This window comes from Sorex fumeus, unplaced genomic scaffold, assembly GCF_029834395.1.
Source record: "Sorex fumeus unplaced genomic scaffold, SorFum_2.1 ptg000010l, whole genome shotgun sequence".
In the NCBI taxonomy this organism is placed as follows: Eukaryota; Metazoa; Chordata; class Mammalia; order Eulipotyphla; family Soricidae; genus Sorex; species Sorex fumeus.
In genome coordinates, this window is record NW_026606067.1 from 31,154,602 (window position 1) to 31,181,140 (window position 26,539).

The following is a 26,539-nucleotide window of genomic DNA, read 5'->3' on the forward strand; positions in this document are numbered from 1 at the left end:
AGTGGTTAGGAGGTTCATGGAAAACATCCTCTTATCCATGATTATCAGTGAAATCTGAGTTAAAATGAAGGAGGTATCACCTCACACCAGAGAGAATGACCTATATAAGAAAGATCAGAAACAGCGTACCAGTGGGATGTGGAGATAAAAGCAGCCTTATTATCTGTTGGAAGTGTATTAAGTGGATCAGCATCTATCGACAACAGTGTGGAGATTCCTCAAAAAATTAAAAATAGAGCTATCAGATAACCCAGAAATTCTACCTCTATATATCGATCTCAGGAATGAAAAACACTAATTTGAAAATATGTATGAAATTCACATTTATTGCAGTGTTATTAATAACCACAAGATCGGAAAAGAACCCAAGTGCCCAATGAGAGAGGAATGGATGAAGAGTTGTGATGTATGTATACAATGGGATACTACTCAACTTAAGAAAAGGTGAAGCTATAATACAAATGGAACTTCAGGGTGTCACACTAAGTAAAATAAGTCAGAAGTGGACAGGAAACTATTGAATATGTTGCTCAAGATTAATAGATATAAGAAAACAAAGAAAAGGATAGATAATATTCAATGAAAGCAAGCACTAATACTCTAACCACAGAACTGAGGTTACCAAGTATAGGGGTAGAAGGAAATTTTCCTATGGGCACTGGTAGAAAAATAGTGATAATTTGGTGGTGGATGTGGTGTGATAATATTACATACCAGCAACATATAGTTTAAATCTTATAAAGCAATATTACCTCAACAAATTAAATATATTGAGAAAGTTAAGTATCAAAGCAAAGTTATACTTCAAGTTGAACTCCAAATTGAATCATCTTTAACATTTATTTCTATTTACCTCATAATCTTGATTCCCCCCCCCACACACACACACATTGAGTTTTATCTTTGAGTTTAGCTAGTTGCCAATTTTGTTGTCTTTCAGTGTCTTTAATTTTAAGAAACTTGAAATTGACTTGGCTGTGCAAACTATGATTCTTATCAGCTTTCTTTACAGGATTCTGTGTCCTTAGCTGGATTATGAGTATGATATTCTTCAGTTCCTTAGAGAATCACCATATCAGCTACCTCCCTTTTAAAAGTCTCTATATAGACTCATGTCACCTAATTTAGAGAAAAAACAATTACTAACTGCAAGTGGACCATATGCAACCTTACACAAGTTTGATTTGTATAACAGTCATTAAATTTTTTTAGCCTTGTGATCACATTTTTGATATGAGGATTACATTTATTATTATTTTTCAGAAAAGATGAACACTTTCCTGAAAAAGTCATTGGGTTACATATATATATGTATATATATTTATATATTATATTGCGGCAACATGGGAAGATGTCGTCATTGACGAGGAATACGATCGACTGGATCAGCACCTCCATGATTGTGCAAGGAACGCCAAGAGAGACAGCAAAAAAGATGCCTGTCTTCAAAACCTCTCGTGATCATTTGCCAACGTGGCTAGGCGCAAGTCTCAGGCAACTACAAGGTAACATCCAAGCTCGCAAAGCAGTGCAGAGAAGAGATCAAGGAAGACCTCAAAGAGAGAAGAGCAGCAGTGCTGGCAGATGAGGCAGACCGGGAAAGCATTCGCAATGCCCGCCTGTCCTTCGCCAACTACAAGACCAAGCTGACTGCCCTTAGACATCCTGATGGGTCTATCACATATTCCAGAAGGGTAATGGAGAAGATTATCCATGACTTCTACTCGGATCTCTTCGATAGCCATGTCCACCTCCCCACATACCAAATTCCGCAGGATGGATATGTTGTTCCCAACATTCTCCCTTCCAAAATCCGACACGCCATTTCATCGGTAAAGAAGCAAACAGCACCTGGTCCAGACAAGGTCAAACCCAAACACCTGAAGAATCTGCCATCTGTACTCATCAATACACTGGCTCGGCTCTTCACACATTACCTGTCTGAATGCAAGGTTTCGTCCCAATGCAACTATAGCCCGATCTGCCTGTTGTCTGTCCTCTACAAGCTGTTCACTCGAGTCATCCTGAATAGGATTGGCAGAACACTAGATGAAGGACAACCATGCGAGCAAGCCAGGTTCTGAAAAAGATTCTGCACGATCGACCATATCCACACAATAACCAAGCTCATTGAGGTTTCTCGGGAGTTTAATATGCCGCTCTGTCTAACGTTCATTGACTTAAAGGAGGCCTTTGATTCTGTAGAGACTGAAGTGATCAAGGAAACCCTAGCCAAACAGGGCGTTCAAACTCAATACATCAGGATGCTCTGGGAGTTGTATTATGGATTCACTACCAGGATCTCACCATTCTACAAGGAAGTGATCATCGATGTCAAGAGAGGGGTTTGGCAGGGGGATCCCATTTCACTGAAACTCTTCAGTGCTACTCTTGAGAGCGTAATGCAGTGACTGGAATGGGAAGGGATGGGAGAGAAGATAGATGGTCAGTAACTACATCTCCACTTCATTGGTGACATCATTCTTTTTTTTTTGATCTTTGTAGCAGTTTATTACCAGGAAATTTATTCCATAGAAGAAATTTATGTTATGGAGAGCCTAGGTTCTCTCAAGCACATGTTCCCCTTGCTAGTCTCTCCTGGTCCATCTTGCAGCCCTGCTCTCTCTTTCTCCAGCCCCCTTGTCTCTCCAACTCCCTGGCAGTCTGGGCTGACACTCCACCCAGTCAGGTAGCCAAATCAACATAAGAAAGCCCTTCCTGGGGACCCACCTAAAAGGTAAGTCTAATATCCTTCTGACTGCCCAAGGGCAAAATACCTTCTAAGGTGTTTTTCTCTTTTTCTCAGTCCAATAAACTATCAATAACTGACCAATTATCAACTATTCCTGAGGCTATGCAGGAAGGACAGAATAGTGTTATCCTACATCTCCCCCTTTTTCTTTTTATACAAAAACACAAAATTTGAAACAGAGAAAAACACTAGCTATTTCTGTATGGACACATTAAGACAGAACATTGACACTTGTAGGGCAGTTATCCTGGGAACATCTTGCCACAGACTCAGACTACAGAGCTCAGGCCAGATTAATCATTCCTAACCCTAGCAGGGTCCAAATCTAGTTATTACTTTTTGGATCATGACAGCATTTGTCCATGACCAAGTTCTTCACTCACAGGTAAGCATTATGGCGCTTTGGCCAGGCCCATCTTGATGCCAGAGTAGCACATAGCTTACCTGCTTGCCCTGGTTCCATTCAGTCCCTCGTCGGGACCCTTCTTTGGGGGGTGCTAGAAAGTGTGGGCAACTGAGGCTTAAGTGAGAGAACAGACGCTGGGAGGGAAATACCACCGAGAGTGGTGACATCATTCTAATAACACCAAACATTAGCCGAGTGGCACAAATGCTGGCCAAATTCGACCATGAATGTGGAAAGGTTGGACTAGAGCTGAATCTCACAAAGACAATGTTTATGAGAAATGTTCTCATTCCTCATGTTCCATTCACTCTCACCAGAACAAACATCTCCAAATGCAACAGTTATGTGTACCTAGGTCGAAAAGTCAACATGACAAATGACCTGGCATCTGAGTTTCGCAGGAGGAAGAGAGTGGCTTGGAACGCCTTCAAGAGCATCAAAGAAAGAGCTAAGAGGACAAAGAATTTCCGGCTCCAGGCACATCTCTTCTATTCCACTGTTTTTCCTGCATTAACATAAGCCTCAGAGTCCTGGGTCCTACGAAAACAGGATGAGAATGCTATTCGGGTCCCCAAAGAGGAATCGAAAGAGTTATGCTTGGAGTATCACGCTTCACTCAAATGAGAGAAAGGATCCGGAGTTTCGACCTCTGTTGACCGATTAAGAATCAGGGAAACTGTCTCATTTGCCAAGGTGTTGAAAATCAGATGGGCTGAAACATAATGAGATTTGGAGAAGACCCCTGGACTAGAGCCGTTACTGACTGCATTCCACGGAACATCAAAAGATCGTGTGGACACTCACTTGCGAGATGGTCAGACTTCTTCATCAAGACCCTGAACAATCGGTTTGAGGCTCCTCATGTTCCTAGAAAAAGCAGACACCATTGGGCTACTCTATCAAGCGGCAGGGATGAATGGAGACATTGCTGGTGCCCGCTCGAGCAAATCCTTGAGTAATGGGATGTCAAGTGATCAAGTGATACTAACTTGGCTGGAGCAATAGCACAGCGGGTAGGGTTTTTGCCTTGCACATGGCAGTCTCGGTAACTCCGCCCCTCTCTGAGAGCCCGGCAAGCTACTGAGAGTATCCCGTCCATACGGCAGAGCCTGGCAAGCTCCCCTTGGCATATTCGATATGCAAAAAAAGAGTAACAACAAGTCTCTCAATGGAGACGTTACTGGTGTCCGCTCGAGTAAATCAATGAACAATGGGAGGACAGTGCTATTATTAATTTTAGGTTTTGTTTTTGGGTCAAACCTGGCAGTGCTCAGGGTTTGTTCCTAGCTCTGTGTTCAGGGGTTATTCCTAGTGGGCCAGGGAACCATGTAAGATGCCAGGGAACAACCTGGGCTGGAAGAGTGCAAGCAAGTACTCTATTACACTATTACTCCAGCCCCAGATACGGTTATTTTAGAAGCAGACACAAAGATCATAGATAGTATGATTTTATTTTTATTAAATACACAGATAAGGTAGACTAAAGACATGGAACTTGGATTTGTGCTTTCCAATGAGTAGAAAAATTAAGGTTATAAGTCAGATGTTGAGGTTTATCCTATGGAGCAAATGAAACGTTTTGGGGGTTAGAGAGATAGGACAGGAGCTTGCCTTGCATGAGGCTGATCCCCTGGTACCTCATATGGTGCTCCAAATATATGAGTACAGAATCAGGAATAAACTTTGAGCACAGCTGGACGTTTCCCAACTCCCCCCCACCCAAATATTTTGGAACTATATGGAGGTGATGTACAATCTATATTTAATACCATTATTTTTCCCTTAAAACGTTTAGTTTTATATTATGCAAATTTGATTAAATAAATGTTGACTTTAATTTTCTGCTGTAATTGGGAAACTATCTGTTCATATTACTGTCAGCTGAACTTGAGTGAATATGAATCCTTTTGATGAGACATATATGCCTTTGGGACTATCATCAATAACACTTTAATTTAATGACATATCTATAGATGGTGTGAACCAAGTTCCAACATGCCAAATCTAGTACTTTACTTAAACAGTGTACTATTTCTCTGTTCTCCGGACTCCACGCCAGGCTGTTTTCACTCGGGGCGACCCAGAGAGGGGCAGGCAAGAGTCCTCCCCACCACAAGGAACCTATCCCTAGCAGCCAACCTCCATTACCTAACTGCTGCCACGCTCCAGGCCAGTTTCCAGACCACGCGGCCACAGGACACATCATAAGACACTTCCTACCCATTTTAGATAATTACCACACCATGTTTGATGGAGTTTAGACAATAGGCAACAAATCATAGAGAAAAAAAAATATATATTTATAATATATATGTATATAAATATATGCCTCTTGAAGAGCCTGGCAAGCTACCGAGAGTATCCCACCCACACGGGCAGAGCCTGGCAAGCTCCCTGTGGCATATTCGATATGATCCTGAAAGAACCTCCAATCATTGGGAAAGATGAGTAAGGAAAGGCAGCTAAAATCTCAGGGCTGGGACGAATAGAGACATTACTGGCACCCGCTCAAGTAAATCGATGAACAACAGGATGACAGCGATACAGTGATACAGTGATTTCTCTGTATATTCTACCAAAAACATAAAAAAAAGTTCATTGAGAAGTCTATAACTATTAATGAGGGAGAAAGAGATTCAGTGAATGACTAACAACAGATTATGGAAAAAATTTGTTCATTTATGTCCAGTATGAAAATAAAGTGCAAAAATCTTCCTCAACTTCACACAGGATTACCTGATATACTAATTGCAAGTTTAAAATATTATCAATGAAAACTATTTTAATATATTTAAACTTGTGTGGAGAGCCCGGCAAGGTACCGAGAGTATCTCGCTTGCCCGCACTGCAAAGCTTGGCAAGCTACCTGTGACGTATTTGATATGCCAAACACAGTAACAAGAAGTCTTACAATGGAGATGTTACTGGTGCCCACTCGAGCAAATCGATGAACAATGGGAGGACAGTGCTACAGTGCTACAAACTTGTGAAAGTGATAGTTTATACTATGTGCTCAGAGCCTAAAATTGGGCAAAATCATAAAACACTAATCTTATTTTATAATTAAAAATTAAATTAAATATATATTTAATTAAAATTAAATATATGAAACTTATTAAATATTGTGCTAATGGTGAAATAAAATCTGCAAAGTATTGGCTGTCTACCTTGTGAGCCAGAAAGGGTATCATGTCTCAAATTATGAAGTTGGTAAAATAAATAAAGCTAATTTTTCTACCAAATGTTTAACTGTTAGCCATTGTAAATTGTAGGAGTCTTAGATTGAACCAGCGTAGTTCAGGAGCCTTCTCTATGTCAATGTTGAACTAACGTGCAATGGGGGCTTTCTTCCTATCCATACATTTGTGGGTATTTGTACAGGTGTTCCCTAGATCAAATGACATTTCAGTAATGAAATATAACAGCAGTGGATTTGAAGAGGTGAAGCAGAAGAGAAGAGAAATCAAGTGAAAGAGAAACCTACAGTGACAAATGGCAAAAGTTAAAACAAATAGTATCTGATTCCCCTGTTACTCCAATGGTGATAAGAAGACTATTCTCTAAGGTATATAAAGGAATAACCAAAACAATAATTTTTGGAATGTTTTTATTTTTCTACTGGTTGATTCATTTCAAATTCTTTCTCACAAATAATTTAGCCTTGCCTAAAGAGTTCTGGCACTTACCCTGGTTTCTAGGATGTAAATCTGAAATGACAGATTTTATAGAAGTCACAGGATTTCCTAGGATTTTGCTCTCCAGATAATCTAAGAATTTTATAATAATAAATATGGAGTGAGCTGGCTATACCTAGATGACCATAATGTGGGCTGGCTACCTCAGAAAACCCAGCACTGTTATTTAGTGTCATTATATGCCAATATGTAGATTGATAGTAATCATGTAGGTAATTAACTAATAATGTGGATAACGAATTTTGCCTATATAATGGACCCCTATAAAGTTTGAATGCTGAGCCTTGGATGAATTGTCCTGGGTGGCAATATTCTGTATATAGTCCATACTCCGTGTTTAGTCATCAGTGTTGCTAGGAAAGTCGTATATCATGAAGTCATGAAAAAAGCTTAATGGGAGTTTTATGTCTGGCACTTCTCTAGACTCTACCTTTTCTCCTAACTAATTAAAACTATACTAAAAGTAACACTGGAAGCATTACATGGAGAGATTTTGTACCTTGCTGATAGTGGAGTATAGTAATTTTGAGACCCAAAGCATAAATGTCAGCCCCATTAGGACCATATTACCTAAATACAACAAAATAATGAATACAAAAATTACAAATAATAAATATTTATTCTGTACCTCTAATAACTGTATCTGTGAGAATAATAGCTTCCAGTGAGTTTCTGAATCCTCCTAGAGAACTGTCAAAATCTGAATTTGGTTTTGGGATACCCATGAATTTGCAGTGGGAGTCAGAGGTAAGGATGGTCTTTGTAGATTATAAAATTTTAATTTTTTAGTTGGCTGAACTCTTCTCAAAATAGCACTACTGACTTTTAAAAGCACATATATGTATTCATGCATATACATGCATATCTGCATATCTGCTTCACTTCGTAATACTAGAATTCATGAGGGAGAAACAATTTCACCTACTTCTTTACCCAAATCCATAGTTTTAAGTTTTGTGACCATGTAATACTTTTATAATAAAGACATTGGAGAATTTAAGAATCATGCCATTTTGATATTATTTGTTTATTAAGGAAGAAGTACTGTGCACAAGGGAAATGGTTTACAAAAATACAGGAATAGTGAATATGGAAACCATTCAGAGTAGTACAAAAACATCTGCACATCATTGGTATAGACTTGTGCATATATGTACATATTCTAAATCACAGAACCAATCACATTGAAAGCATGAGATCCAAACTACAACAAACTTAAAAATATACCTTCCAAGGTTCACAGAGATAGTACAGTGGACAAGGTGTTTACTTTGCAAGCAGCTGACCTGGCTTCAATCTCCAGTAACACATGTGATCCTCATAGCCCACCAGGAGTAAGCACTGAGCACCACCAAGTGTATTTTTTAAAGAAGGTGACTGCCAAAAAGGCAGACTGGCGGGCAGTAGATGGAATCTGAGTGCATTTGTGGAAGGAAGTTGACATTGGTGGTGAGATTGGTGGTGGAACACTGTATGCCTGAAACTCAATGACGAATAACTTTGTAAATCATGGCGTCTTAATGAAAAATTAATTGAAAATATTTACTTTAAAAGAAAATCTTAAAAATAAAAGCAAACATCTACTGAATTATTTTTCTCTTCAATTTAAGGAGCGGGTGTAGGAGAGTCAATGGGGTAACTGTTTCTTGATGTCGAAGATAAAACCATATTAGAAACACAATGAACAATAGATGTTTATTCATATATTTAGCTAAGAGAGTCTGTCAGGGTTTAGGGTGCTAGAGAGAAGAATTAACAATATTAATTAAAAGAACGGTCTCTGGGCAAGCATTCTAATAAGCTGGAATACATAATACTACTGGAAGTGGGAGAAACTTTCTATTTTTGCTTAATATGCACTTGGAATTTCTTCTTTGGCTCAAAAGAGAAAGGAACTCAGTTTCCTGGAATAAATGGTATTCAAGATATTCTTTTTCTGAGATCACTGTCACTGTCACTGTCCTCCCATTGTTCATTGATTTGCTCGAGCGGGCCCAGTAACGTTGTGAGACTTGTTACTGTGTTTGGCATATTGAACACGTCATGGGTAGCTTGCCAGGCTTGCAGGCAAGATACTCTCGGTAGCTTGCTGCACTCTCCGAGAGGGGTGGAGGAATGGCACTCGGGTCGGCCATGTTGGCCGCATGCAAGGCAAATGCACTACCCACTGTGCTATCGCTTCAGCCCTTTTCTGAGATAAATTCTCATAATGAATTCTGGGGAAAGAGGCAGAGATGTATACCAGAGTGGAAGTTTTTCATTAAGGACAGACTTTCCAACTAGGTGAAATCACTGACCACTGACCTCTTCTTTCTTTCTACCTTTTCTCCACTTATAATTTTTCCATATAATCTTCATCCACAAACTTTTTTTCTCCCTTCTGATCCTAACACATGATGTCCAGTCCTACCCTGGAGCCTGTGGCTGTGCTCTCTCCTCTGCCTGGAACATTCCCTTCCCCACTCTTCATAGAGTTCCATCTTACTTGCTCCTTTAAATCAAGTCTTTAAAGGAAGAAAAGAAAAGTTTAAAGAAAATTTATTTTCAAAACAATTATTTAATCATAATTAAATAATTAAACATTAAAAACAATTAATAATATTCATCATAGATAAATATCACCCTACTCTCCTTTTAGTAGACTTTTGGTTATGGTCTTATAAGAGTGTTTATCTTCCTTTTTTCCTGGAACAGATTCAGAAGATTAAGAATGGGGTGACGGTGTGGGGTTATCAAAACATTTTCTTAAGGTTCCAATACTAAATGTTTTAAGCTTTTGTGTACTGACTACTCCAATTTGATGTTGTAGCACAAAATCAGCAGACAATGGACTATGTAAAGGAATGAATACAACTGTGTTCAAATGTCCTTTTGTTTATAAATTGTGAAATTTTTAACTTCACATAGTATTTGCCTTTAATGAATACTAGTGTTTATATATATTTTCTATATGTTTAATCAAAACCTTTTTGAGTTCATACACTATATCAAAGAAGCAGTGAATTGGATTTAGCCCATGGGTAGGGGTCAACTCACCCTAGACTAAACTTACTTGAAGGAAAGATTAGCTGTGAAGTATAAACCATAACAATTAGATAATATAGAATATTAAGAAGACAATACATTTCATTGAGTATGATATGCTTAAAATAAACGAATAAGAGAATTGTGTCAATTCTGATAGCAATAGCCAGTATGTTTTATATATTAACACACAAATTTAGTAAGACAATGATGACTTTAGCTTCACTTCTAGAAGGAACTATGAAAAGACTACAACTAGATGCAAACTGAATAAAGTTGAATAAACTATTAAGTGTAAATAAATTATTCTGGATCATGTTATTGTCCTTGGTCCTCCTGGCTTAAAATTTTGCTAAAGAGTTCAGTCTGTAGGCTGGAGAGCATGCTTTGTGTGCTAGAGACCCAGGCTCAATCCTTTGTACTGCATCACCATGAACCAAGCTAGGAGTATCTCTGAGCACTCACAGTGTGGCCCCCACATTCAAACCACAAAGCCTCCCACAATTAAATCTGCAATATTTTGCAGGAGTTTGTGTAACAAGAGATTACAGATGAGAACATCGAGGCATGGATTAGTTAAGAAATTTGCCCAAGGTCATACTGCTACCATATTTAGAGCCTACTTAAGACCCAGAATTCACACTATTCACAACTGTGTTACATTTTAATTACCACACATTTCATATTTTATAAGGTCTCTCCAAGGTAAATGATTTCTCTATAAAAAAAGAGTGATAGTGGAAATTTTCACTTATTTCAAGAAATAAATTGTAATAAACAATCTATTTTTTAAAAAAAAAAACCCTATTTTTAAGTTTCCTGAATCATATCTAGTGCTTAAGTGCTAGTCTGCTAGTCCTAGTTTGGTGTGCAACATTTTTTTCAGATGTAGTTCTGGCCTAAACATTCATTCTATTTTCCATGTCTTTTCCTTAAAAGAGATAATTTTAAAAAAACAATTTTATTTCTTCTATTTTTTCCAAATTTTATTTTACTAGTTTTATTTACTAGTTCCGACATCCGTCGATGATCAAGAATCAGGGACGCTGTCTCATTTGCCAAGGTGTCAAAAATCAGATGGGCTGGTCACATAATGAGATTTAAAGACGATCGCTGGACTAGAGCTGTTGCCGACTGGATTCCACGGGATGTCAAAAGACCGCGTGGCCGCCCACCTACCAGATGGTAAGACTTCTTCATCAAGATCATGAACAATCGGTTTGAGGCTCTTCATGTTCCCAGAGCGAACAGATGCCATTGGGCTACACTAGCACGAGACAGGGACAAATGGAGACATTACTGGCGCCTGCTCGAGCAAAACGACGACTAACGGGAAGTTAAGTGATTTAAGTGATTTTAAGTTATTTTACTAAAGCACCTTGGGTTATAAAATTATTCATAGTTGGTTTTTCGACATGCAATGTACCATCACTGATCCCTCCACCAGTATCGATTTCCCTTCACCAGTGTTCCTAGATTTCCTCTTCTACCTCTACCCCAACCCCTAAACCCAACTCCAGTCTGCCATCTTAATAGGCACCTTTCAAGTTTGGTTATTAAAATTTGGGTCTTGTTATTTCAGGGTTGTGTTTTGGATATTTAGATCTATCATTTCTTAGCATCAAACATTCATTCTTAAGTAGACTTTAATAATCTCATTAGCCTGTCAAAGTGAACTTACTCAAGACCTACACAGACTGAAAAAGACCCAAAATAAGTTGTTGTACTCTGTGATTTGAATATTTAGATCTATCATTTTTTAGCATAAAACATTCATTCTTAAGTAGACTTTAATAATCTCATTAACCTGTCAAAGTAAACTTACTCAAGACCTATACAGACTGAAAAAGACCCAAAATAAGTTGTTGTGAGGATACGTAGGACTTTGTTGTTGTTTGTGTTTGTTTGTTTGGGGGCCACACCAAGGGGTGCTCAGAGATGACTCCTGGTTCTTCCACTCAGGGATCACTCCTGGCACCTCTGGGGACCATAGAGGATGTTGGGTATTGAACCTGGTTATCCACACGCAAGGCAAGTGCCCTACCCACTGTACTATTGCTCTGGCCCTGACTTAGGACTTTTGTGTAAGCACGTAAGGAACACAACAGAATACTACTCTGCTATGAGAAAAGGCAAAATCTTGCTGTTCTCGGCCACTTAGATAAAATTGGAGGGTGTTGTGCAAAGTGAAGTAAGTCAAGACAAAAACGAACAAGGTGAAGACATTCCAAGACCCAGTGTCACTCACAGTCGTGCTGTTTGTTCCTTTTGGGCCACGTGACGCTGCTCCCCAGCTGCTCTGAGGAGGTCAGAGTCGGAGTGTGTTCTCACAGGGCTCGGAGTGAAGGTGAGGCTGAAGCTGCAGGAGAGTGCAGCACAGACACGGGAAGAACCACAACAGGAAATGACTTAAATAAAAATGTATTGACTAATTAAACAATGCCTTTGTTTAATAAAAATAATAAAATAATAAAAGTCCCCTCACACGGAAATAAAATAAAGAAATAAGACAAGGGAATAAATAGTTCCCAGAGGAAACAAACCTTGAGATATGGCTAACAGAACAGTGAACTGAGGCTGGAAAGGAAGAAGAGGGAAGGGGACCTTGGGATAGTAGTGGAGGATTGTTGCTCTAGTGAAGTCTTGATGAAGTAGTACTGCAAGCATAAAAACATAAATGGAAACTGTTGTAAACCATGTTATCATATTATTTAAAAAGAACTTAATATAAAGAAATCATTCTCACATAGAAGTGTTCACTCTGCAAGGTTTCGTTATAGAGGTGAAACATAATTAAATCATAAAATTTTAAATTGATGCTTGTAAAATTCCATTTAGAAATATTTCTATCCAGTATAAAAAGCTAAGCCATAAAAAGCAAAGTCCATTATGCTGCAAATACTGACTTTTTTTTTAAGAAAGGATATTGTAAAAAAAAAGGATATTGTTCAAAACTTTTACTTCAGATTGATAAATATTGGTGAGTGAATTAGAGACTAGAGTGTAAGCTCCTTTGTCAGTTTCGGTGATTTTCTTTTTATCAAATTCACCTGAGAAAAATGTAATAAAGAAGTGAAAGCCTGAGGTAATAATGCCTTCTTCTGTTCTTACAGTTAATGTATTTTTATCTCTTCCTTAATAATCATCACAGAAAAGTTTAAGGAAAATAATTAAGCTAATCCAGAGTCAAAAGATAAAATTACATTAGGAAATTATTGACTGTTCTTCTCATATTTAAATTTACTTCTTATATATTAATCACTTCTGTCCCAAAGAAGAAATAGAACAATCTTAAACACATAGTCACTGTTACTGTCACTGTCACTGTTCATTAATTTGCTCGAGACGACCACAGGACTGGAGCCGTTATCAACTGGATTCCACAGGATATCAAAAGATCGCGTGGTGGCCCGCCTACGAGATGGTCAGACTTCTTCATCAAGACCCTGAATGATCAGTCTGAGGCTCTTCGTGTTCCTGGAGCGAGCAGACACCATTGGGATACACTAGCACGCGACAGGGACAAATGGAGATGTTACCGGCACCCGCTCGAGCAAATCTATGAGTAACGGGATGTCAGGTGATCAAGTGATATGTGAGGATTTCTATAAACAATCTCGCTCTCTCTATCTTATTTGCCTTGGATATTGGATACTTGACTAAAGAACTAGGATTTGGTCTAGCTCAAGTACATAATTAAACATATACAATGGAAATAATGCAGTGGTGAGTTATAAAATGGTGCCTGTTAATAACATCTAACACTTCACATCTTCCTACATGCAGTTTTATTCATGGACTTTCATGTTCATTATACAGCTCGTAGGACACAGTATTCCTTGTAATGTAGTAGTGGCATCTCACTATTCAGTATTTTTATTACAAATGTATTTAAAACTATGATTCTAGCGTAAATTTTTCACTACTTTTTTGCCACCTCTTAGTTCAGAGAAAAGCCATACTAGTCAATCAATAGTCCTAATATTCTTTATTTCTGAGATTCTGAGAATATATATGTATATGAATCACTGTGCAGGTTCTGGTTAAGAATTGCAGGCTCCTCCCCCAAATATTTATATGTAGAATATTGAGTATGTTTGTGCAAGTTACTGCATTTCTAGTAAATTATCCCAGGTGACTTGATAAAAGTAGTTAGTGATGCACAATATGAGAAAATCTTCTCCACTACTTTTAATAATAGTATGGGGTGGAAAACAATTTTTTATTTGACCCAGACAGTTTCTCATACTTCTCAAGTCCCATACTCCTTTAGTCATTTTGATTCCTGAAGTTCCATGGCCTATCAGATATGGCCGAAAGAGAAAAAACAACCTCCTTAGCAGGTAGCCTTCAGGGACTATGTTCCAAACTTTAAAATACTTAGAAACATTCACTGGAATCTCAACTAACATACTTTTCCTCCAAATTTCCAGTGCTTCAATACATACATGATTCTAGAAGACTTTTTCTGAGTGAGATATATACAGATGCTGTTTTTATAAGTTGATAGGAAAAATTATATTACTATTAAAAACTCTCCTTTACCCAGAGAGACCTTAGTAATACTCATGTCTGAATTAAGATAAAATGACAAATGAGTCAAAACTGCTATTAGGTATAATTAGGTGTTGTTAATTAGCTCCTTTAAAATCATTAGACTGAAGTACCCTGTGTGCTTTTTTGAGTTCTCAGGAACATTGTCACAGTCAAGCTTAAGGTTAATGTTGAGGGAATAAAAATTTTGCTTTTTCTGATTTAAATTGATGCGTGCAAGTTGTGTGTGTGTGTGTGTGTGTGTGTGTGTGTTATGAGCACTCAAAGTCTTGCATTCAGATTTGATATTTTACCTCAAACAAGTACAAGAACGAAGTTTCTCCACACTTTTGAAGTTCTGAGGTTGGAGCGTGCATAGAATATATCCCATTTTCTTGTGTCTCCCCAAGAAAGATTTCATGGAAAGCAAGGAGAGTTTTACAGCAAGCGTTTGTTTAAGAAAGTAAAAGAAGAAAGGACGCTTCAGGGGGTTAGTGATGCATCTATTTGAGAAGGAAGGAAAGAACAGTCACAGGCAAAGGGAATGGAGTTTGCAAAGGAGGATTACTGCCACTTGCCTTTGTCTTGCTCCTTCTTGTGCACCCAAATTTCCCATTTCTTCTGCTCCCTCTCATCCTCTTCCTAAAGGGGAAGAGATTTCTTAGGGTCTAAGTTTCTCATAATATTTGATCATTTCTGAATGTTGTCACAGAAAATTGTCATGGTTCCAGCGGGTATGATTTTTGATAGATTAGATTATTACAGTGACTTCATAATGAGCTAGAGTTTGCTTGTTATCTACTGGGGCTGATCTGTACTCCATGATCTCTGGTTGTAACTGAGGCAGAGATCTTGCAGGCAGCTCTAAGGACCTGATAAATTTTCTCATTGCTTTAAATCAGTGTTGACTCAGCTCTGGTGGGCAGTTACTAAATAGTATTTTACTTTGCTCTCTCTTCTCATGATTTCACCTATACCATTAGCTTTCTATCTACCTAACATGACCTTATAATAAAGTGTCCTGCAAGGATCTTTCTCTGGGACTTCCTGTAGTATTTGAAAGTTACCAGCAAGCTTATGGAGTTAGGGTTGCATTGTGATTTGCAACTTGAGTTAAAGCAAACGATGCAATGTTAACTAATAGTTCAACAAGTATGTGACTTGGAATAATGCAGTACATCATTTTGAATTTTGATACATACCTGAATTGTCATGACTCAGTGAAATAACATTTAACACAATAGATAAATAGGAAATGACTCAAATATTAATTTTATTATAAAATAATACTTATTTTTAAAATTATTTTTATTGAATCACCATGAGATAAATTTACAAACTTTCATGTTTGAGTTTCAACCAAAATGATCAAACACCCATTCTCCACCAGTGCACATTCTCCACAACCAATGTCTCTAGTATACCCCCCCTTTCCAATCCTCCCCCTGCCTCCGCGGCAGACAAATTCTCCCATACTTTCCCTCTACTTTTGGGCATTATGGTTTGTAACACAGATACTGAAAGGTTATCACGTTTGATCCTTTATCTACTTCTACATCTCCCATTCCTAATGATTTCTCTAACCATCATTGTCTTAGTGATTCCTTCTTTTCCAGCTGCCTTCTCCCCCAGCTCATGGGACAGGTTTCCAACTATGGGGCAATATTTCTGGCCCTTCTGCCTGTCCATTTCCTCAAGGTTTTCTTGTTTTGTGTTACAAAGATTCTCAAAGCAATCTCTGAGGATCCTTTGAATTTCTGTAGTTTCTGTTGTGATGTACCCCTTTTCATTTCTGATTCGATTTACTAAGGTTTTCTCTCTCTCTCTCTTTGTTCATCTTGCTAGAGGTTTATCAATCTTGTTTATTTTCTCAAAGAACCAGCTTTTGGTTTTATTGATCTTTCAGATTGTTTTTTGGCTTACATCTTGTTAATTTCTGCTCTGAGGTTTATTATTTCCTTCCTCCTGCCCGGGTTGGGCTCCTTTTGTCGGTCATTCTCCAAGATCTTAAGGTGTGAGATTAGGTTACTTATGTGGGCTCGCTCTTTCTTCCTGACAAATGCTTGTAGAGCTATAAACTTTCCTCTTAATACAGCTATTGCTGTGTTCATAAGTTCTGGTAACTCATTCTCTCATTTTCATTCATTTCCAAGAATCTTTTGATTTCCTCTCTAGGCCACTAGTTGTTCAGTAATGAGCTGTTTAATTTCCAGGTGTTTGATTTGATTTTCTGTTTGTGTATGTGATTCACTTCCATTTTTAGCACACCATGGTCTGAGAAGATCTTTAATACATACAATTTCTATACTCTTAATGTTATGGAGGTATGTTTTGTGGCCCAGCATATGGTCACTCTTGGAGAATGTCCCATGCACACTTGAGAAGAATGTGTATTCAGCTTTTTGAGGATGAGGTGTCCTGTATTTATCAACTAAGCCCCTTTCTTCCATTTCTTCCCTCAGATAAGAATGTCCTTGTTAAGCTTAAGTCTGGTTGATCTATGGAGAGGTGATAAAGCGATGCTGCTATCGATGTCTTTCTTCAAGTCCACGAGGAGTTGTTTTGAGTACTTTGCTTTGGCCTCATTAAGTGCATATACATTTAGGAGTGTTAGTTCTTCCTGCTGTACAGATCCCTTGATCAATAAGAAATGACCTTCACTGTCTCTTGTGACCTTCTTCAGTCTGAAATCAATGTGGTCTGATACAAGAATGGCCACCCCAGCTTTTTAGGGGAGTTATTTTCTTGTAGATATTCAAAGTTACTTGATTTTGAATATGTGTTTGCTCTGACTGTTCACATGTGTTTCTTGCAGGCAGCAGAATATTGGGTTCAATTTTCGAATGCATCCTGCCACTCTGTGCATTTAGCCCATTGATGTTGAAAGAGATTATTGTTATGGGGGTTTTGTCCCATATTTCTGCCAAAACTTGGTGTATTTGAGGGGCTTCTTTTGTCCTAAAGTAGCCCATTTAGTTGTTTTTGTAACCATGGTTTTGAGTCTATAAAGTTCCTGAGCTGTTGTTTCCCTGTGAAACTGTGTGTTATTCTTTCTGATATGAATGAGAGTCTAGCTGGGTCAAGTATTTTTGGTGAGGCACTTATTTGAATCCCCCCCTCCCCCATATTCTACCACTGTCCTTGGGCCCTGGGAGGTTTCATCAGATAAGTCGGCTTTTAATCTTAAGGATGATTCTTTGTTGACAATTTCTTTCTTTGATGGTAGGATCTTGCTGCTTTCAGAATTTTGTCTCTGTCTAAGATTTTCATCATTTTGATCTGGATGTACTTTGGGGTATTTTATTTGGATTTATTCTAGCTGGTACCCTTCCGGTCTCCTGAATCTGGTTGCATGTGTTCTTCAGCTCTTGGAACATCAATGATGTCTTTGACAGTTTCTTCTTTGTCATGGTTTTCTTTCTGTCCCTCTGGGACTCCATTGATTCTTATGTTATTCCTCTTTGCTTCTTCCCGGTTTTCTCTTTCACTAGTTGGTTCATTGTGAGTCTCTTTTCCATTTTCTGCTGTTGTCTGGAAATTCTCTGCACTTCATCTTGGAGCTCACTGATTCTGTCCTCAGCAGCTATTACTCTGATGCTGAGACTTTCCACTGAGTTTTTCTTCTACCAGGTTTTTCAGATATGTTATTTATGTTTTTAATTTTGTTTGCATTTTCCACATTTCTGCTCTCAAATCCTCTTATATTTCATTGGCGGTGCGTTCCACTGTTTCTTTCAGCTCCCTTATAACTCCTCAGTAGCTCCCTTCTAAATTTCTTGTCAGAGAGGTTGTCTAGAGCTTTATTACTGTTTGAGTTTTTTGGGGCTAGTTTCTTCACTAACTAAGCTTGATGAACCTCTGCGTTGCTTTACCATTGTGACCTGTGTGATTTAGACTTTCACACTCACTGTTACAGTTGTGTTTTTGGTATAATATCAACTGAGGTAGGGCTAATGACTTATTGACCTGTGTTTCTGGTGATCAGGCTGCCCATCGAAAGTTCCACCTCAGAGGATAATTTATGGTTCTTATGGGTTATGGAGGAGGAGAATTAGCGGCAATGACTCTGGAAAGCACCCCCATCAGGCCTATACCTGGTAGAGGGAGAATAGGCTGGTCCCTGAAAGTTGACTGCTTTTGGAGTGGTCTGTTTGGGTTCCTGTTCCCCGCAGATCTGGGCTTAAAAACGAGCTCTGTCCGAGCCTGGTCAGTCACGTGGCTCAGACAGCACTCCCACCGGGCCTATACCTGGATTGGGAGAGATGAATACATATTTGTTAATAAAATCAAATATTATTTTTCTTTTTGTACTCACTCAATCTTTAAGATTTCATCCCAGAAGAATGTAGGGAAAAAAGAAAAAGATGGTATGAAAATGTGAATTATGGTGCTTAGCTAGAATACCCTAATTTAAAAAAAAAACAACACAGAGCGAATTCCTAAAGAAGCAACTTATAGTTAACACTCAAAGCAAAGAGTTGCTTGTAACACCATCGTAGTGTGCTAATGGGGTCCCTAGGGTGCTACAATGAGAGGAGGAAGCCATATGCCAGTGTACTATCTCCCTCCTGTTTGAGTGTACAGGAGATCTGAGCTCATATATCTTCAGGTGCTCCTGCATGATGCATCTACTCTGGTTCTGCTAACTCTTCAGGAGTGCCATCAAGTTGCATCTGATATCCACTTGAGTAACTTCATAACAAATGAATGGCTTCTGACAACCTGAATGTTCACAGAGTCATAGTTTTCAAGTTGAGACAAGGTTACAGTTCTACAGGCAAAGAAAACGTTGTCATGACCTGCTCAGTATTCAAGTTTTGTTGTTGATTCTCACAGAAAGGAATTTCAAGTGAAGACAAAAAATTAAATGAAAGAATTTTATTTACAAAGGATGAGGAAAAGAAAATGTGTCCAAGTAAAAATATCAGTGCATTGAGAGAGGATTCAAGAGAGGAAAGAAATTACGCAATGCAGGTTGTAATGCGGGTGACCCAATGAAGCATGCCATAAAGTAAATGGAAAAAGTTACACCACCAGGGTATAGCAGTGTGGAGGTCTCCAGGATGGAGTGTGCTTGCTTGCTTTCCCAGGGATGATTTTATAGAACTTTTTCAAACTGCTGGGCGTTTGGGGGTATACTGTACAGATTAGATTCTGTTAAAACTTTGAGTTCTGGTGTTCTCAACTCAGTCTTATCAAGGTGTTTGTTTCCTCTCTTAAGGGTGCCTGGCCTTCTTCTTTTGGGTTGTCTTCACTCAGAGTTTTACTGGGCTTTGTTCCTGAGAGGTACCTTTGTGGAGATCTAACCTTGCAGTTTGTGCTGGTGTTCCCTACTTGAGAGCTTGTGACTGGAGGCAAGAACTTTTTGGGTCCTATCGGAGTTGATGACGTAGTAAAACTTACTGTCAAAGGCCCTCCCTGTTTGTCTGCTAGTTTTCCTACCTAAATACTATAAGATGTTTATTTTAGGCACTTCTTTGCTGTCATTTGCTCCTTCTTGAGTCGGAAGTATGTACATGGAGACAATTTAAGCATATAGTCGAAGCATATATGCTTTTCCTTTATTGACAATCAGAATCATTGCTATCTAAAGGATATGTCAGGTCACAAGCTTTATCCAGATAATTCTTCTAAATTCTTTCTTACTTCATGTGGATTTATTTATTTATTTATGTATGTATTTATCTTTTGTAATGGATCCCTGTGAGGTGCAGTTACAGACTTACAAACTTTCGTGATTACGTTTCAGTCATACAATGCTCAGTACCCATTCCTCCACCAGTGCCCATTTTCCACCATCAATGATCCCAGTGGGCCTCCCTCTACCTCATCCCCCCACCCCGCCCCACTGCTGTGGCAGGGCATACCCATTTGCTCGCTCTCTCTCTCTCTCTCTCTCTCTCTCTCATTTTGGGTGTTGTGGTTTGCAATAGAGGTATTGAGTGGCCATGTGTTTGGTCTATAGTCTATTTTCAGATATAGAGGCATTGGTTGAACTCTACAAAATAACCTCACATCTGTTATCCCAAGCAAGCCCTCCAAGCACCCTTTACTTGATGGTCCCTTATCTATCTTAACTACCTTATCTCCCAGCGTGTGAGTCTGGCTTCCAATCCGTGGAGCAATCCTCCTGATGCTTATCTCTACTATTCTTGGGTGTTAGACTCCCTTTCTGTTACTTTATATTCCACAAATGAGTGCACTCCTTCTATGTCTGTCCCTCTCTTTCTGACTCATTTCACTTAACGTGATACTTTCCAAATTGATCCACTTACATGCAAATTTCATGACTCCATCTTTTCTAGCATCTGCGTAATAGTATTCCATTGTGTAGATGTACCAAAGTTTCTTTAACCAGTCATCTGTTCTTGGGCACTTGGGTTTTTCCAGATTCGGGCTATTGTAAACAGTGCTGCAATGAACATACAAGTGCAAATGTCATTTCGACTATAATTTTTTGCCTCTCTGGGATACATTGCCAGGAGTGGTCTTGCTGGGTCAAATGGGAGCTCAATTTCTAATTTTTTGAGAAGTGTCCATACTGTTTTCCAAAAGGGCTGAAGCAGTCAACATTCCCACCAACAGGTTAGGAGAGCCCCTTTCTCCCCACATCCATGTCAATTCTGGTTGCTTTTGTTCTTTTAGATGTGGGCCAGTCTCTGTGGTGTGAGATGATATCTCATTGTTGTTTTGATCTGCGTTTCCCTGATGATTACTGATGAAGAGCATTTTTTTCATGTCCTTTTGGCCATTTGGATTTCTTCTTTGAGAAAGTTTCTGTTCATTTCATCGCCCCATTTGCTGATGGGGTTGGATGTTTTATTTTTGTAGAGTTCAACCAGTGCCTTATATATCCTTGATATTAACCCCTTATCAGATGAGTATTGGGTGAATATCCTCTCTCCCTCCCTACCTCCCTCTCCTTCTCTCTCTCCATCCCTACCTCCTTCTCTCTCCCTCCCTCTCTCTCCCTTCCTCCCTCCCTCCTCTCCCTCTCCTTCCCCCTCTCTCTCTCCTCTCTCTCTCACTCTCACACCTTTCATACTCACCTACAGACAGGTAGACTGCAGGACCAGTTAGGGTTTTCTTGGCTATGGACAGAGACTAAGAAATCCTGAGATGTCAGGGAACCCGTAGGGTACATTTGGAGAAAGTCCAGCACAATAATTCAGACCAGGAAAGCATACACAGAATAGAGACCAGTGTGAGGACAAGAACATGGAGGAGAGCTGATGGGAAGGGGCAGGACAGGAAACTGTATGTTGAACCCAACAGGACAAGTGATGTTTTACACAGGTAAGAAGAGAGGTCTGGATATCAGAGAGGGACTCAGACCCACCTATTTAAACTTTAATACATTTTAACTTATTAAGCACCTAAATTTTGTCAGCAAACATCTGAAGATTTCAAGAGAATTTGTATATAGTTATAAAGATCATACCAGCACCTGAAAAACCCACTTTCATAGTAATAGAGCAGGACTTCAGGCACTTGTCTTGTGCAAGGCTGACCCCAGTTGAATCTCCAGGATATATACAGTTCTCTGAGCCCAAAAGGAGTTACCACTGAGCACAGAGCCACATGTAAGCCATGAGCACCACTAGCTGTGGCACAACACCTTCCATGAAGAAATAATTAAAATAATATAAGATGTATTTAGTAGGGAAGGCCTTCCTCCACTGACGATTGATTAATAAGCTTTCTGCTTCATTCCTAAAATTTCAAAGATTTCAGATGGTCACATCTGCAAAAATTACTGATGTAAGTAATTAGGTAAGGGCACCCCCCTTAGCAATGAGCTTTGGGAATTAATAAAATAAAAGATATGATTTGAGAAGAGCTTGCACTATAAGCAGTTCTTTATCAACCCCCAAAGCATGAAGGAAGCCTCCCTCAAGACAGAAGAAACTTTAGCTGGAACAAAGGTCATGGTAGCTGAAAGGAGACCATCAACAGAGCAGAGTCTTCCTGCACAGTGCCCTGGCATCGGATACCTACCTACTAGGAAGTCTCAAACCAGGGTAGTTTAGAAAAAAACAACTCTAAAACCAACTTTTCAAAAACCAGTGGAACAAAATCCATTACTGGAGTTGCCACATCAAAACATGGAATATTTAATTTATTTATTTTACTCAGATTTTTCTCTCTCATTTTCTGTCTGTTCTTCTGTCTCTGTCTCTCTGCCTCTCTCTCTCTCTCTCTCTCTCTCTTTCTCCCTCTTCCACTCCCCTCTCATATTTTTTCAAGCCCAGGAAATCTGGGTGGAGGAATTTAAGCTGACTTTTCCTTTTCCTGACCTCCAAGGGCACTTCAATAAGAATTTGGCCATGCATGATGGAGGTTGTTGTCTCTAGTGGGGTTACTACTTCTCCACTCCTTGACTTTCCATACTTCCCACTGGTAACACTACCTAAGTTCTAAAAATGATCTTATTCCCCCCCAAAAAAATTCCAAATTAACTTTATTAATTACAATTTCTCCTCTATTTCATCAAGTTGAGGAGGGAAAGGTCAGCTCTCACTTTTGTAGCACTGCTGTAAGGTGGTTAGAGATGGTTAAAGATCCTTAGGCATTTTGGTACATAGTTCAGAAGTTTCCCTTTGGGAATCTCCTACCAATGCAAACACTACTTCAGGAAATAAAAAAGGATAAGAAGAAATGGAGAGGACTCCCCACTTATGAATCGAAAGGACTAACATTGTCAAAATGCCCACACTCCCCATAGCATTCTACAGAGGGATGCCCATAACATTTTCCAAAGAAATAGACACTGTTCCCCGAATTCACCCGCCAGTCCTTAACACTCTGTCTCTCTCACCAACAAAGCTGAGAACCTATTCTGCTGCTCTGAGTAAACTGTAGTTGTTTTTGTCCCCTGACCTTAACTCAGACCACAGTATAGGACTCTACTCTGGTTAGAGTTGCCCAGCTCAGCCGCTTAAACTCTTGCTTCTCTGGCCTTTTCTCCACTTTCTGTCTCACTGCCCCAGCCTCTCATTGCACTGACTGTTGCCTTTTATCCCCCTCACCACTGACTTCAGAACTCTCCATGTAGGCTTTACATAATGAGTTGGAGAGATTAATTAGCTTGTGCTTCCTTCATCTGCTTTTACAGGACAGGTTGTTTCCCCTGTCCTTCAGTTCATTCAGGATGTATTTCATTAAATGCTTAGATGATGTTGTTAACTTGTAATGTAACCGCCAGATGGCATCAAAACCTTATATTCCAAGTACTGAATCTTCACCAAGCCTTTAGGGAAAAGAACAAAGCTTCCCTACACAGACTATAAATCAGAGCCCTAGATACAAGTTCGATAGAAATTAAAATTCTCACTTCAACCTTCCCCGTATGTGATGTTGAATTTTATCAGGAGAAATAAGAGAGAAAAGGAGGAGGAAGTGATGGTGAAGAAGGGAAATGAAAGATAAAGAAAAGAGCACTTAAAAAAAAGTGGTTTTGAATTCTTAATTTTTTGCTCTCTGTTATAAGGTCAGGATTATGGATTTACAAAACAAAGGACAGGAGTATTCTCAGGAACCTGTCATTTTCATTTAATATTTGCTTCACTGTTTTCTCTCTCAGCTCTAAATCTGATACAGAACTGCATGTCATCAACAAAGAAATACAATAGTTCTGTATTATCAAAATATATTTTTTAAATTATCGAACTTTTCAAATTAATTGAAAAAAATCTGTGCACCCAATATACCGAATAAATAGAAGAATGCAATCAACAATTTTCTCTCATTTTTAGGAGAATTTTTCTTTTTCTTCAACTAAAAAAGTAGAGTAATATTTCCATTGTCAAAGCAGATAAGAAAATATCTAAAATATATATTTTTAGTATCATGTGCTGGTCACTTAATGGGTAGTTTTTATTAAAACAACACAGTTAACATTTATACCTTTGATTTTTTTGTTTGTTTTTCCTTTTAGGATCACACCTGGCAATGCACAGGGGTTACTCCTGGCTCATGCACTCAGAAATTACTCCAGGCAGTGCTTGGAGGACCATATGGGATGCTGGGAATCGAACCCGCGTCAGCCACATGCAAGGCAAATGCTCTAATCACTGTGCTATCGTTCCAGCCCCAACATTTATACCTTTGATAGTTTAAAAAACTGAGATTTTAAAAGTAATAAACAAAACACTGTCCTCCCATTGTTCATCGATTTGCTCGAGCGGGCCCTGTAACACCTCCATTGTGAGACTTTCTTGTTACTGTGTTTGGCATATTGAATACTCTCGGTAGCTTGCCAGGTTCTCTGAGAGGGGCGGAGGAATTGAACCTGGAGGAATTGAACCTGGCTGGCTGTGCGCAAGGCAAACACCCTACCACAGTACTAGCACTCCAGCCCATGTGCTATCACTCCAGCCCTTAAAAGTAATATCCATAATTTATTTTAATGACTAAAAACACATGTCTTTCAAGTTAACACTTTACTATACTGAGAGATCAAATATCTATTTGCAAAACTAGGTGGGAATTTCTTGTGAAAAAAATCTGTAAGAAGTTATTCTTTCCAATTTGTAAAAGTGGATATGACATGATTAATGACCTCATCAGAGTGCAAGAAAATAGTTTAAAAGGTCACAGATATTAACCTTTATCGTTTTTATTCTTGTTTGGAGGAGAAATTAGTGATCTGTCAGCAAATGCACAGCTTGAAGTAAATTTAAAATGGTGAAGTCAAGTGAAGAAATAATTTGATGCTATTATTGTGTATATACTTTTATAATATTTTGCATTACACAAATTGGTAGAAAGCTGTCAGCAATTATAGGATGCACATCCATACACACAGAAGAATGTTTGCAGCGTTGTATGTACATGGGTGCTGGGTGCTGTGTTTTTCTTCTGCACAGAATAGAATGTCTTGTTTTGGAGTTTGGATGAATGTGTGATTTACCCTCCCTTGGAAGTCATCTGAATGACCCTAGTTCCTAAGTGCTTTGGGATCACTTAGGCTAAAAGATGCTATTTATTGTGAAGCCAGCTTATTTTATTCCCAAGAGAATTTCATCATTTTTGTATTTGTGAAAACTGTCAATGTGTCATTCTCAAAATGCAATTATGTGAAAGAAGCAAACCAACACAGAGTGGACTCCTTGTCTTCAAAGTCATTTTATTAAGAGTAAATTAGACTGGAAAAATGATAGTCTAAAATGCATTTTCAATAGATTGCTGTCTAAAATGCATTTTCAATAGATTGCTGTCAGGCTTGCTACCTGTCAAACAAGAGAGGCCCGAAGTTTCATAGTGACATATGGATTAGCCCGGTCTTCCCTGCAGTGTGAAAACAAAAGACAATTGGTGATGCGTGGGGCAAACTCATCTTAAAACAGAGACATCAACAAAGGAATATGACAGCATGAAAAGACAGAGTGCAGCCTGCTGTCCACATTTACAAAGAGATGTCTGGATCTATAACTTCAATACACGAAGAGAGCGAAAAAGAGAAAATGCACAAAAGTGTAATTATTCCTTAAATACTTGATTTTAGCAAATGCCAAGTTTCATTCTTTAAACTGAGGAACAAGAGGGAGCCATGGATAAAATAGATGACATTATAAAGATCTTTAAATCATATGGAATTAGAATTAGTGATTTTTAAAACGAATTCATTATAGAGACCTTAAGTGAATGCTCAAATTTCTCATCCACTAATCAATCCAAGAAACAAAGGCAGGAGTCAGAAAAGAATCTCAAGAGCAAAAATTCTTTCCCAATTCGAATTTTAAACAAGTCTGGTGAAGTCACTAGTTTGGTGTTTGTTTGGAAAAGAAGTGCATATCAAAGCTAAAGAAAACCATACTGCATCTGTGTAGATCTGGCAAAATACGACACGCATTTTCTCCTAATATCTCCTGTGAGCAATCCCACAGAACATTTGTCTGACTTACAACTAAATAGAGATGAAATTACTCTAATAGCCATTTTAATTCATAGATAAGTATAATGTTATGATACAAAGTCAGTGGAGAAGATGGTCGCAGTCACGGTCACGGTCCTCCCATTATTCATCAATTTGCTCGAGCAGGACCAGTAACGTCTCCATCATGAGACTTGTTGTTACTTTGTTTGGCATATCGAATACATCACGGGTAGCCTGCCAGGCTTTGCTGT